At 33.6% G+C, this 8,618-nt stretch overlaps 1 protein-coding gene across 2 annotated transcripts in view; it reads right to left on the bottom strand.

Annotated features, from left to right (window-relative positions):
• The window catches only part of LOC117176040 (insulin-like receptor), a 409,747-nt gene that overhangs the window by 322,310 nt on the left and 78,819 nt on the right, over window positions 1–8,618 (bottom strand). The window contains exon 1 of one of the 2 annotated variants that reach the window (XM_033366025.1): window positions 180–278. The exons of the other annotated variant lie outside the window; for it this stretch is intronic. The gene's annotated coding sequence lies outside the window, so the exon portion shown is untranslated. Of the gene's footprint in view, window positions 1–179; window positions 279–8,618 lie in introns of those variants that run through there. 2 annotated transcript variants of the gene reach the window in all.

The raw sequence follows: 8,618 nt of genomic DNA, 5'->3' as shown, positions 1-8,618 counted from the left end.
AACCGATCGATGTCGAGTACATTTGACATTTGTCAAGTAACTTGTTTTTTCTTATTCTCCTTATGATAAATGAAAGTAAAAGTTTTTTTCTTTATAATATGATAGTTAATAAAAATAGGACCTTGTGAAATTTAAAACATAATTTATATAATTATAGTGAAACCCTTCAATAGCCCTACCGAGAATTGATGCGGCGCCGCAGGTAGGTGTAACAGGAGCTCCGTGGGGTGTGCGGGGTCTGCGGTTATCACTCAGGCGAGAATTCATGCGTGAACAAATAAAACCGGAGCGGGCTGTAATGTGTTAGTTCCCAACCACCGTTAGCCCCAAAATCGACGCTAAAGAAAAGCTTCACTGTATACGAGGTGTGCTCAAAAAGTAAGGTGACTTTTCAATTTTCGCGGGCTACGTACATTCAAGTTTTAAATTTTTTGTTTTGTTGTGTTGTTACACACGTCACGAACCATATGTTCACACTTTTGACTATATAGCTCGTTTTGTTTTTCAGGCAAAGGCGTAAAAGGTTAGAAGGGTTTGGTGTGCTCGGCGATTTTCTTCTTTCGAAAAAAATGAAGCAAAGAGTTTGCATTAAATTTTGTGTGAAAAATGGAATCCAGTGCTCTAAAACTCTTGAAATGTTGACAGTTGCATACGGCGAGTCTACTCTGAGTAAGAAAAATGTGTATAAGTGGTACAAGTTGTTCCAAGAAGGCCGAGAGGATGTCGAAGACGAACCTCGCCCTGGACGTCTCAGTACGTCAACAACAGATGAAAACGTTCAAGCAGTGGAAGAAATGGTGTTGAAAAATCAATTACCATCAGAGAAGTTTCTAAAGATGTTGGCATATCGGTTGACTCATGCCATGCTATCTTTTCGGACGTTTTGGGCATGAGACGTGTGTCAGCGAAATTTGTTCCAAAACTGCTTAATTTCGATCAAAAGATCCTTCGCATGGCCATCGCTCATGAGATGTTGAATGAAGTCAATAATGATCCTGATTTTCTCAAAAGGGTTATAACTGGGGATGAATCGTGGGTATATGGTTATGACGTCGAAACTAAAGCCCAATCGTCTCAGTGGAAGCATTTTGAGTCTCCAAAACCGAAAAAAGCACGTCAAGTTCGGTCAAATGTGAAGGTTTTGCTCCCTGTCTTCTTTGATTACCGTGGCGTAGTGCATCAGGAATTCTTACCACAAGGTCGTACGATAAACAAGGAGTATTACCTTCAAGTTATGCGCCGTTTGCGAGATGCGATACGCAAAAAACGGCCGGAACTTTGGAAAAAACAATTCGTGGCTTTTGCATCACGATAATGCACCTGCTCATTCATCGTTGCTTTTGACAGATTTTCTGACCAAAAACAGCACCACGGTCATGCCTCAGCCTCCATATTCACCGGATTTGGCCCTCAGTGACTTTTTTCTTTTTCCAAAACTGAAGAGACCCATGAAAGGACAAGTGTATTATATCTGAGGGGGATTACTTTGAAGGGGACAACATAAATATTGAGGAATAAATTAATATTTTTTGAGAAAACCATAAAGTCACCTTATTTTTTGAACACACCTCGTATTGTACTTGATAGAGCACTCCTGGCGAGATAAATTGTTTCTAGTGTCCTCTTCTGAATTTAAATTTTCATCCATTTCGTATTTTTCTTTCAATATTTGACATCCAAAACGTCCAAATTCAAAACAAGTACATGACGAGACGATCCGACGGTAAGGCCTCAGTTAACCCAAATTGTATTTCTCCCAAAATTTCTTTTCCCCAAAAATTCAAACATAGAAGTATGAGTTGGTGAGTCGAAAGTCCGCATAGTATAAAGTCAGGAAAGGCGATAATCATGAAACTAAATAAATAAATTTCAAAAAGATGTCGCCGCAAATATGTTACTTGAATTAAATAAACTCAGATTTTAATAAAAATGTAAAGTTCAAAATGTTTTAGTTCCTAGATTGTTTTCTCTCGAGGGGAATATATTTTTACATTTTTATCAGAGAAGGAATGGTCTGTCTGTATGTCTGCCTGCGGGCACGATAACTTTTGACAAAATTAACCCATTAGATTGCCCTTTGGTACACTCGTTTAGTACTCGTTTAGTACTGAAGGTCAAGTTCGTTAGCCAGCCACTTTGGATAAAAATTCAAAATGTGGGCACATTTTGAAAATTTTTAAGACAATTTTTTCAAAATTCAAAAATTCTCTTTACGGTTATTCATATTATTCAAAAGGTCAAACAATTTATCCTATTGACTTTTTTCATAACACCCAAAATTACCAGAGTCATAGCATTTACAAAATTCTAAAAATAGACGAAAATGAACATTTTATGCCAAATAACGCACGATATGAAAAAAAGTCAGGAGAAGAAAAATGTTGTTTTTTAAATTCCCTATAAGATTATCATAACAATTTTTAAAATTTTTTTAAAGAATCAAACATTTAAATTTTGACAGCATACAAAATAATGAAAAATCCAAAAAGTACATTTTTCGGCCAAAACTCTGCCTGTGTCTGTCTGTGAGCACGATAACATTTGAAAAAATCATTCTATCAGATTGGCCTCTGGCACACTCTTTTAGTGTCCTAAACTGAAGGTTAAGTTTGTTAGCGACTTATTTTTTAAATAAAATTCAAAAAGTGAGCGCATTTTGAATATTTTTGAGACCACTTTTTTCAAAATTTAAAAATTTTCTGTACAGATGTTTATAGTATTTAAAAAGTTGAAAAATTTATGCTGATGACTTCTTTCATGAAACCGAAAATTATCAGAGATAAAGTATTTACAAAATACCAAAAAACACACGAAAATGAACCTTTTAAGCCAAATAATGGACGATATGAAAAAAAAGGCAAGAAAAGAAAAAGTTTGATTTTTAAATGCCTTACAAGATTATCATAACAACTTTTTGAATTTGCTTAAAAAATCAACAATTAGAATTTTGAAAGCATAGAAAATAATGGAAAATCCAAAAATTACATTTTTTCATGCAACAATTTCAGTCTTTCAAAGATCCTCAAATGTATAAATGTATTTTCCAATCAAAAAAAAAAAAAATATATATATATATATATATAATTTAGAAGTTAAAAAACGGTAAGGCTGCTCAGTAGACCGGATGTGTAAAGTTTAAATAATAAAAAATATTAGAAATTAGCAAATTCACTTTAGGGAAAAACGATTAAAGTTGCAGTAAAAGTCTTAACAACATTTTTTAAAAAGAATTCGCATTGTTTTTCAAACCGGAAACAATTTTGACAAACAAAACAAAAAATGACAAACCTACGTCAATTTGACAAACTTTCTCACTCGCACACATTTCTATGTATAGGAAGAGGACAACTGCGCACCTGCGCACGAAATTTTAAGATCTTCCTGTAACGTGCATACCACTTACGGCAATGTTTCTATTGCCAAGTGGGGAAACGGAGTTAGGTCTCCTTATTATTCCTTCGTAGACATATCGAACAAACTTTTAGGAGCCGAGTGAAGTCGAGCGAGGTAACCGATTTTCTCGACTCGAATGCTTTTCCCGGTGTGGAAAAAGAGGTTCTGAGAAGACTTATAGTTCATCTCCCCTTTCCCCTCCACATACTTACACGGGTTATACAATGAGAAAAAAGGATGATACCGTTTATGACCTCGGATTTTTTAAATTGGGACAACAATCTTTAAGCACTAAGCCGTAAAATCTGGATATTAAAGATTTATATTCCAGAATTTTAAAAAGTAACATCCCGAATGTACGGCTTAATATATAGATTGCTGTCCCAAAGTTTAAAATCCAAGATCATAAACGGTATAATCCATTTTTATCTTGTAAGTAGAGTTATTCTTAAATAAAGTAAACGAATGCAATTTAACTTTCACAAATAAAGTTAATAATAATATATTGCTGTGACAGGTAACCTAAAAATACTTGTTTAAATGTATACTGAGAAAAATGGATCATACCATTTATGTTCTTGGATTGTTAAATTTCGAAAATTAATCTATATATAGATATTAAACCGTAAAATCTATGTATTAAGTTTCATTAACGAACATTTAAAAAATTAATATTTAGATTGTACGGCTTAATACCTACAGAACGTTCTCCTAAATTTAAAAATCGAAGATTATAATTATGATTGCCAAAAAATTGTCTCCAATACTTTCTGAACGTGCTCGCATTACTCCATAGTGTAATTCATATACTGACGCTGACTTGCAAATATTACAAAACTGTCAAAACTTCTGCTGTCATATAGAGATTGCTAAATTTGGTTTCATTTTATATTGAAAAAAAGTAATAATTTACTTATGACTCTATCAAAATACCATTACAATACTACATCTTCGCGCTCGAAATTTTATATATGTACAGTCAATCCGAGAAATAGAGCCACCAGAGTTTATTCTACCGATAACAGTGTGCCGTACTCGCTCTAGGGTTCACTGTATTTATATAATACTCTAATAAGTTATATAAATAAAAATAATTTAAATTTTTAATTTGTTAGTAGCATTTTCAACTTATTAGAAGCACTAATTTAATAAAAAAAATTTTCACAGCTTACGTTATTTGTCTGAAAATTTGAATTTTCGATTTATCAATAGCATTATCGATGTTTAAAAGAAAATCTGTCAATTCTATCAGAAATCACGATTAAAAAAAATTATACACTGTAAAAAAAGTTGCTGCAATTTTAGATCGGGTCAAGATGGAAATTATTCGACCTGTGTGCGACAATGTAAATTTACATACATCTGTAAACAAAAAAACACATGACGCAAATTAGCAGGGCCACATTCGAATTTTGCGGTTATGTTCATAAAGTTCAATATTTCTAAACACTCAGCAGAATAAATAAAGCGCAGCATACTTTTCTAAGATATCGTGCTATATGAAATGACATTCTTTCTTTTATGTACATAGAACCTACACTATTAGAGCAAGATTAGAAGCTTTGGAACGTAATTTCATGATAAAGTCCAAGGCGTCATTTCTTTCTGTCAGTTTATCAATGAATCGTCGATTTACGTCTTGATCGTAATTATTCAGGATGCCAAGATGTAACAAATACTATGCGTTTGTGAAATAGCTAGTTTAACGTTAAGCTGAGGGAACCCCATGTGAAATAAACGTTTAATCGAGTTCTATCGTATCACATAATTGAAGGCCCATTTAATGCTCTCCAGAACCACCAAAAATTATTTTCCAAAAGCCACCCCTAATACTAAAAAACCGCCCTTAATATAAATTATGCAAAAATTGTAAATCTGATCACACTATAATTAAGGGTTCATTTAATGATCATCTAATGCCCAATTGCCAAATTGAATGCTCCACTATTTTTATAATAAACTGGAGATAACACTAGCTTAACGTTAAGTTGACAGAACCCTATGGGAAATAAACGTTGAATCGAGTTCTGTCCTATCACATAATTAAAGGAATATTTAATGCTCTCTAAAACCACGAAAAATTATTTTCCAGAACCCACCCCTAATATTGAAAAAGCACCCTTAATATAAATTGTTCACAAATTGTAAATCTGACCATACTATAATTAGGGACTCATTTAATTCTTATTTAATGTCCCATTGCCAAATTTAATGCTCCACTATTTTTTTTAAACCGGGGGTTACGTTAGATCACTGTTAAGCCAGCGTAGCACCTGGTTTCTAATAATAACTGAGTACTTAATTATTCTCTAAATTTGAACCAGTAAGAGACGTAGATATAATTAAAAACTGTAAGGATTTTCGGGGAAAATGATTGATCTCAATAGCTGAAATTTAGACAATATGCGGTATTAAAAAAAGTTAAGAGACAATACTTGCCTTATTTTCGCGTATCGCCTTAGCGTTCAGCCAGCATAATCCCTATTTTTTCAAAAGCTGAGAATTATAATTGTTTAAAAGGCATAAAATTAACCTTTAATGAACCCTCAAATGTAATATGGTCAGATTTACAATTTGTGAATAATTTCTATTAAGCCCTTAATTATAGTATGATCAGATTTAAAATTTGCGCATAATTTACATTAAGCGCGGTTTTTCAGTATTCGGGCTGGTTTTTGGAAAATAATGTTTGGTGCTTTTGGAGAGCATTAAATGAGCCTTCAATTATGAGATACGATAGAACTCGATTAAACGTTTATTTCACACGGAGTTCCGTCAGCTTAACGTTGGGCTAGCGTAACCGCCGGGTTTTTTTTTTAATAGTGGAGCATTAAATTTGGCAATGGGGCATTAAATGAGCATAAAATGAGCCCTTAATTACGTCTTATGACAGAACTCGATTTAACATTTATTTCACATGGGGTTCCGCCAGCTTAACGTTAAGCTAGCGTAACCCCTGTTTTTTTAATATTGCAGCATTAAATTTGGCAATAGGGCATTAAATTAGCATTAAATGAGCCCTTAATTATAAGGTAGGTTTCAACTCGATTCGAAGATGTGGTTACGTCAGCTTAATATACCTCGAAAATAAGAAATTCACGCTATGAAAACAAGACTTTTTTAATATGAACTTGACAGTCTGGTTTAGTTCCGATTTGTCGCTGATAAGCAAAAGATTAATTTTTCTAAAGTTATTGTGCTCACAGGGAGACAAACATAAAGACATACAGACAAATTCGTAAAAACATATTTTACGGATTTAGAGGGCCTCAAAACGTGGACATTTGACAAAACAATTTCATAAACTGCGCAAGTACAGAGAAGTGCCCTAGGCGAGTAAATTAACGGGGGTTTATTTGAGCCTCACACTAATTTGCTCTATCGCTAATTGTTAGAGGCAAATATTCTGTCCGCATATTTAAAAAATCTGCACGCTGTGCGCGGATATTCTCGCTTCGCTCGCGCGATTGAGTGCGCGACTTATGGTTTCTAGCGTTTTGCGCCCGATAATGTATTTACCTTCCACTACGCGCTCGGTCTTTTGTGTTTCTCCCATATTTGTGCGCAGGCGTTTTAAAATTAAAGGTCAGAGCATCGAGAACTGCGATTTCGTAATTATGAATTCTCTCACAGTAAAACAAAGTGTGAATCTAATGCTAATTTGAGGGTACCAAATATCTGTAAAAAAAAATTAGTCTTAGTATTGTGAATGGTACCACTACAGAAGGTATCGTTTCCCTCAGACTTTGGGTACGAAACGTAACCTACTGTCAATTGTTTTTACAGTTTTGCGGCAAAAACAATCGACGATAGTTTTGTATCCCAACTCCGAGCAAGGTGGAACCCCATCTTGAAATTAGCTGCAACAAAATTGACCCCAGTGTTTTTACTTTGATTTTGTTAAAGCTCCTTCGCCTTTAACGGACACATTCTCATCACGTATCTCGTGTTTCGCACTCGATTTGGTCCAAAATGCATGTACTTGAAGTTACGAGCGTTCATTTGAACGAAATTAAAAAAAATTATTTTTCAATTTTTTTTTTTTTTTGCTTAAATCAATTAGAACGGCAAAAAAAAATATTCTGTCAGAAAGAATTGACGAATAAGAACTTTTTTAAAGGGTTACTCACCCTTACACATCACCCATTTTTTTAGACCTGCCTAATGTAAGTTTGATTGTCGGGTTTGGAGTCGGGTTTGGGGTCTTGACAAATATTCTCACGCCCTCTATAATTAGTGAGATAAAAAAAGAGGATTTTTGACGTTATTATATTTTCAAATATCGACAATCAAACTTGTCATTTTTAACATTTTAGGTGTGGATATATTAATGGTGGGTTTTAGAAGTCTTGCAAAACTTTCACACACACTTTATAATAAGTTAGGTAAAAAAAGAAAATTTTTCACTTTTTTTTCTTTTCAAATATCGACAATCAAACTTGTAATTTTTAACAATTTAGGAGTGTGTATAGTGGGGGTGGCTTTTAGGGGTCTTGCAAAACATTCTCACTCCTTCTATAATTAGTGAGATAAAAAAAGAGGATTTTTGACGTTTTTATATTTTCAAATATCGACAATCAAACTTGTAATTTTTTACACTTCAGGTGTGGATATATTAAGGGTGGTTTTTAGGGGTCTTGGCAAACATTCTCACACCCTCTATAACTAGTGAGATAAAAAAGAACTTTTTTGACGTTTTTATATTTTCAAATATCGACAATCAAACTTGTCATTTTTAACATTTTAGGTGTGTATATATTAGGGGTGGTTTTTAGAAGTCTTGCCGAACATTCTCACTCGCTTTATAATTAGTGAGGTAAAAAAAGAGAATTTTTCACGTTTTTGTCTTTTCAAAATGCGACAATCAAACTTGTCATTTTTAACATTCTAGGTGCGGATATATTAAGGGTGGTTTTTAGGGATCTTGCCGAACATTCCCCCCCATTTTATAATAAGTGAGGTAAAAAAAGAAAATTTTTCACGTTTTTTTCTTTTCAAATATCGACAATCAAACTTGTAATTTTTAACAATTTAGGAGTTCGTACAGTAGGGGTGGCTTTTAGGGGTCTTGCCAAACATTCTCACTCCTTCTATAATTAGTGAGATAAAAAAAAGGATTTTTGACGTTTTTATATTTTTAAATATCGACAATCAAACTTGTCATTTTTAACATTTTAGGTGCGGATATATTACGGGTGGTTTTTAGGTGTCTTGCCGAACTTTCT

This window comes from Belonocnema kinseyi, chromosome 7 (assembly GCF_010883055.1).
Source record: "Belonocnema kinseyi isolate 2016_QV_RU_SX_M_011 chromosome 7, B_treatae_v1, whole genome shotgun sequence".
Taxonomy (NCBI): Eukaryota; Metazoa; Arthropoda; class Insecta; order Hymenoptera; family Cynipidae; genus Belonocnema; species Belonocnema kinseyi.
Note: the sequence above shows the minus strand (reverse complement) of the source record. Positions and strands in the feature narration are given on the sequence as shown.